The sequence below is a fragment of the Phyllobates terribilis genome, unplaced genomic scaffold (genome assembly GCF_046119375.1).
Source record: "Phyllobates terribilis strain yellow unplaced genomic scaffold, ASM4611937v1 Scaffold_9__5_contigs__length_417890890, whole genome shotgun sequence".
NCBI lineage: Eukaryota > Metazoa > Chordata > Amphibia > Anura > Dendrobatidae > Phyllobates > Phyllobates terribilis.
This window is the reverse complement of record NW_027362769.1, coordinates 238,861,584-238,867,583: the sequence shown is the minus strand read 5'-3', so window position 1 is coordinate 238,867,583 and position 6,000 is coordinate 238,861,584.

Here is a 6,000-nt window from a genome sequence, read left to right as displayed (position 1 = left end):
CATGGTCCCCGTCCCTTCCATAGTGCGCACAGTGCCCAGTCCTTATGTTGCAGACATGCCCCCCCCCCCCCATACTGCGCACAACCCCATACAGCGCTCATGGTCCCCGTCCCTTCCATAGTGCGCACAGTGCCCCACCCTATACTGAGCACAGGTCCCCTGTGCTGTATTTCACATGACAGAGAGAGAAAAAAAAAAAAAAAAAAGATTCTCACCTGTCCTCCGTTCCCTCGGCGTCCTTTCTGCACCTGTGGCCCACAGGCACATAGACCCTGTAACGATCGCGGCTCTCTCCAGCAGCCGCTGACATCAGCACTGTAATGCAGTGTATTGCCGCGCAGAGACCGGCTCTCTGCACAGCAATACCAGTGTCAGCCGCCGGCCTATCAGAGGCCAGCAGCTGACATCTGCGCATGTCAGTGACGTCATACGCCGCTGCGCTGGTATGCAGACATCAGCTGCTGGTGACGCGCCCCCAGGGCAGTGGGGTGCTCCGGCAGCCGGGCCTCTGGGTGCCGGTGGGGGGATATCACGGTGGCTGGCCCGGCCCAGGGCGGTCAACAAAAAGGGGAAATATTTATAGGGGATTTCTAAAGTTCGTGACGCCACCTGTGGTGTCTGGTAAGCATTACCAGCGCTGCGACAGTCCTCTGAGGCAGATGTTAGGGCAGCTTATGATGGAACGGCTCCCCACAGGTGAAGCGGGCCTCAGGGCAGCGTGGGGGAATGGATGGTGGTACAGGTGAGATACGGCCAGGACTGTTCAGGGAGAAATGACAGATACTCACACGGGGGTTTGCTTCGGTACCTTTACTGGTGTAGATGCAGGTATGGTCCAGGGTACTTGCTAGGAAGGGTGCACTTCAGGACTCTCCACAGTCAGCGGGTATAGGGCCTCCTGATCCGTTGCTTTCACTTGCTAAGCTTCTGACCTGCCTGGAGCTATGCCTGGCTTTATTACGGTCTCTCTCCCTCTCTTGCACCTGCTGACCTGGTGGTAGGGCCTTCTCTTGGAGATCACTCTCCCTGGTCGCTGGGGCCTCCGTGACTCCAAGCCCTGGTACGGTAGTCAGCGTTGGTCAACCTGGGACTTGTAGTCCTCCAGGTAGCCGGTGGTCCCTACTGGGTATAAAGGGACCCTGTAGGCGCGGACCCGGTGTTCGGGGTGAGCCTGGTACACTCCTCTGCCCCTCGTTGCTTTCTCTCCACTCTCGCTTTCGGCCACACTCAGGGCCCTCACTAGGCTTCAACTCGTGCTGTAGGCCTTGGCTCGCCTAAGCACAGCAGCCTGCATGCTGCTTCTTCACTGATCTCCTAGCGTCAGCACACTCTCAGACTAAACACTGCACTGAACTGCCTGGCTCCACCCTCCATTTTTATATCCCTATCAGGGCTCCCTCTGGTGGTGTGAGGTGGTAGGGTGGAGGTGTGTGAATGTGTGAGGGCCTCTTGTGGAGAAGTTCATCCATGCACCCTACTGGGTTCTGTGGCACCGGCGTGCTGCAGGGCGCCACACTGGCCTCTGATAGGCCGGCGGCTGACACTGGTATTGCTGTGCAGAGAGCCGGTCTCTGCACGACAATACACTGCATTACAACGCTGATGTCAGCGGCTGCTGGAGAGAGCCGCGACAGTTATGGGGTCTGTGCCTGTGGCCACAAGAAGCAGCCGGAGGGGCCGCGTGTTTGAGACACCTGCTATAGACTGACATCCACCATTGCTTGTGAATACTTTGTTTCAATGAGAGCCTATTGTGCACAATTGTTAATTTGCTTATTGCAGAGAAAATATATTGAGTTGCTCTTGTTTGGATTCTTATCTGCCCTAACGTTCCCTATTGTGTGAGAGAGAGAGAGAGAGAGAGAGAGTCTGGAGGCCCCCATTCACATAAGACCATTGGCCATAATCAGCTGACCTTTGTCAGAGCAAGTTCACTGACATATACTATGCTTCTTAGGCTATGTGCCCATGTTGCGGACCTGAAGCATATTTTTTACGCTTCTCCCTGGCGGGAAAATCGCATGCGGATATTACATGCGGTTTTCCCGCCAGGTAGAAGCGTTTGTGAGGCGTCTTTGCATGCATTTCCGCATGCGGGTTATCAAGCACTTCTCCAAGCATCACTTGGAAAAGTGCTTGACAACTTGTTCAGAATGGTAAAAAATTAAAAAATAAACTTTATACTCACCTTCTGATGCATTCTCTGCCCCGTCCGGAGGCTTGAGCGGCTCACGCTGTTGTGTGCAGGACCTGCGGTGACGTCATTGAGTCATGTGGTGGGTCACATGACTCCATGACGTGGCAGGTCCTTCAGACAACAGCGTGACGGAGGGAAAACATCAGAAGATAAGTATAAACTTTATTTTATTCTTTTTTTTACAGGTTCTTTGGTACCCAGGTCTGGATGAGAGTCTCCTCTCATCCAGACTTGGGTACCATCCGCACATTGATTCTGCTGCGCTTCCGCAAAATTAATGAACATGCTGCGTATTTTTGACCGCAGCATATACGCTGCGGAAAAATCCGCAGCATGGGCATTGACATTGCGGAATGCCATTGGGGACCATGGGGTGCGGATATACATGCGTTTTTCAAGCGTTTACGCTGTGGAAATTCCGCAGCATATACGCTTGAAAAACGCTACGTGGGCACACAGCCTTAAGGTCCTCATACATGTTTACACTGAAGTTGTAATTCTTTTGTTCCTTTTTATGACCTTTTTTTTTGTGCTAATTTGTGAACATAAAAAAGGTTCGCTCTGCTTTGAGAAGGTTTGTGGTCTGAGCCACACAGGGGAGCTATGGAAAGACTGATTAAAGAAAAAAAAAAAAAGTTGCAAGCACTCTCAGAGCGCTGATGATGGATTCTTAGGCGATTTCCCTGCACACTGCCGGCTGCAAGATGAGTTAACAAAGGCTGTCTCCCCACCTTTGTGTGAATTTTACCATCTGGGAAAAAAATGGACCTTTCTCTTATGTGTCTTTCAGGGAGAGAAAAAAACTTTGTTCCCAAGCCCATAAAGACTACTGGAAAGTCACAGGTTGTTCACATTTATCTTAAAGCTAGAAATCCGTGAGTCACAAATGCAAATCGGAAATCTTCCAATTTTCATCGGTTTCACAGGTCTCCATAGACTTTAAATGGCTTAAACTAATCTGCAAATATGGATTCTAGATCTCACACACTCATGTGTTTTTAATTTATGTATGTGTATATACAGGTGCATCTCACTAAATTAGAATATCATCAAAAAGTTAATTTATTTCAGTTCTTTAATACAAAAAGTGAAACTCATATAATATATAGAGTCATTACAAACAGTGATCTATTCCAAGTATTTACAGCTGCTCGGTGATATGTTTGAATCGTTTCCGTGTGCATGATTTGCAACTGTTTGACAGCTTTATTACATGTGAGGAATGTGTAAGAAATAGACATTCCTCACATGTATTAAAACTGTCAAACAGTCGCAAATCATGCACACGGGAGCGATTCAAACATATCACCGAGCACGAGGTAAATACTCGGAGCTCGGCCCGAACATACTCGCCAAAAGGGTTAATAGAACATACTCGCTCATTACTACTTGGCACCTGTCCATACTGCCAAAAGTACCAATACCTGGTTTAAAAACAGTATCACTGTGCTTGATTGGCCAGCAAACTCGCCTGACCTTAGCCCCATAGAGAATCTATAGGGTATTGTTAAGAGGACGATGAGAGACACCAGATCCCACAATGCAGACGAGCTGAAGGCTGCTATCAAAGCAACCTGGGCTTCCATAACACCTCAGCAGTGCCACAGGCTGATCGCCTCCATGCCACGCCACATTGATGCAGTAACTGATGGAAAAGGAGCCCCGACCAAGTGCTGAGTGCATTTACTGAAGATACATTTCAGTAGGCCAACATTTCGGATTTTAAAAAAAAACATTTTTCAAGCTGTTGTTATAAATTATTCTAATTTACTGAGATAATGACTTTTGTGTTTTAATTGGCTGTAAGCCATAATCATCAACATTAACAGAAGTAAACACTTGAAATAGATCACTCTGTTTGTAATGACTCTATATAATATATGAGTTTCACTTTTTGTATTGAAGAACTGAAATAAATTAACTTTTTGATATTCTAATTTTTTGAGGTGAACCTGTAGATACATGAAACTTTATGGTTCTGTGTGCCTTCAGAGAAAAGAGACAGCACATGGAAATGTTACATGTACGGTATGTGTGAATGTAGACTTAAAGAAGACCATCACATTTTTCATATTGAAATGGACACATGATTTAATAGAAGCTGCGGTGTAGAACAAAACTTTAAAAAAATATATATATATATATTTTGCCTCTTGCGGAAATATTCTCAAAGTAATTGGCACCTAATAAAAAATGTAATTTTCATTGAGTTCAAGTGGGTGATATTAGAGTTTTAACTGGAGCATGTACTTCTTCCTTCTGTATGACACTGTTCCAATCATAAGCGGGCAGCAACACACTAGAGAAAGAAAGCTGCTCTAAGGCCGGTTTCTCATGTCCAGATATTTCCGGTACTGGAGATGTCCGTGTGCCTCATCAAGAGCACAAGTACCGGCGTTTGGGAATCCGTGTACAGTTAGCGCTGTTCCCAAGCGCCGGGTGCTGAACACTGCCCTCATTATTGTCCCCTGCCGACGCTGCAATCAGCACCAGCAGGTGATAATGATAGATCGTAGTCTGCTCCTGGTGTCTCCACCTGTAAAAATAAGAATAAAATTAAGGATTTTTCTTTTTTCTTTTTATATGCTCACCTGTCCGAAGCGTCCCCCACTGTAATACACCTGACCGCTCACGTCGAGATGCTGGGGAGAATGACTGACTCGCTCCAGCGAGCGGGCCCCAGAGCTGCACTCAGTGAGTGACAGGACACTGCTCACTGCAGGAGTCATTCTCCCTGGCTCCTCTGCTGAGCGGTCGGATGGATTACAGTTGGGAACACTAAGGACAGGTGAGTATAAGGATTTTTTTATTTTATTATTTTTACAGGTGGAGACAATGGGAGCAGACTACTACTCTCATCATTAATCTCTGCTGGTGCTGATCGGACATGTCAGCATGTGGATCACATGGACACACGGTCCGTGGAAACACACTGACATGTGCGTAGACCCATTCATTTGAATGTGTCTACGTATGTCTGTCTCCGGTATGTATGGAAACTGTCACCACACGTAACGGAAATACTGACGTGTGAAAGAGCCCTAAGCTATAGTGGGGGCTGGTTCTCAGTGTGAGAGATGTAATGATACAGCTCTGATTACTTGGTCTTAACCTCCAGCATGCTTAGAAAGCTCTGGGAGTAGAGCACAGAAGACTAACACCTTTCAGATAAAGTCCCAGCAGTCTGTGTGTTGGGAGGGCCAGCACAGCTGAGTTTAGCTATGTCGTATTACAAAGCCTTTTGTCAGCTCTCATAGCACTCTCACCTGTATGTGTGTTAAGTGAGGGCAATAACCCTTCACTGTTGACCAAGTGAGTGTCAAATTATTATGTTGATTGCAATCCACAGAAAACCAAACGGAAACCATGTTCTGTATTGGGAGGAGTCAAGGAATCTCGTTTATTTTGCTTAGCATTTTATATTGTTTTGAGTATATCAAATAACCAATCAACTCTGCAGCCATACTACAATACTATAGGCTAATTGATGTTAGTACAATTATTACGGAAAACACATATATGGTCATATTATTATTGTTAGTTTGAAGCACTCTGGAAATTTTACAAGGTCAAACCTGGCCTAAACAAGTTAGATGATAAGAGTGTCTGACAAAATGTTCTCTTGAGAAAAAGTTAGTGTGAGATACATTCCATTCTTTCTTTCTCTTCCCATAGAACTTATGTTATGCAAGGAGTGATAATAACATGATTTTAAAGCGAGCAGACAAAATGGAGTTGCTATAGCATGAGTATCAATATGTCCTCTACATTCCCCCCTAAAAATTATGTTATTATCAACAATA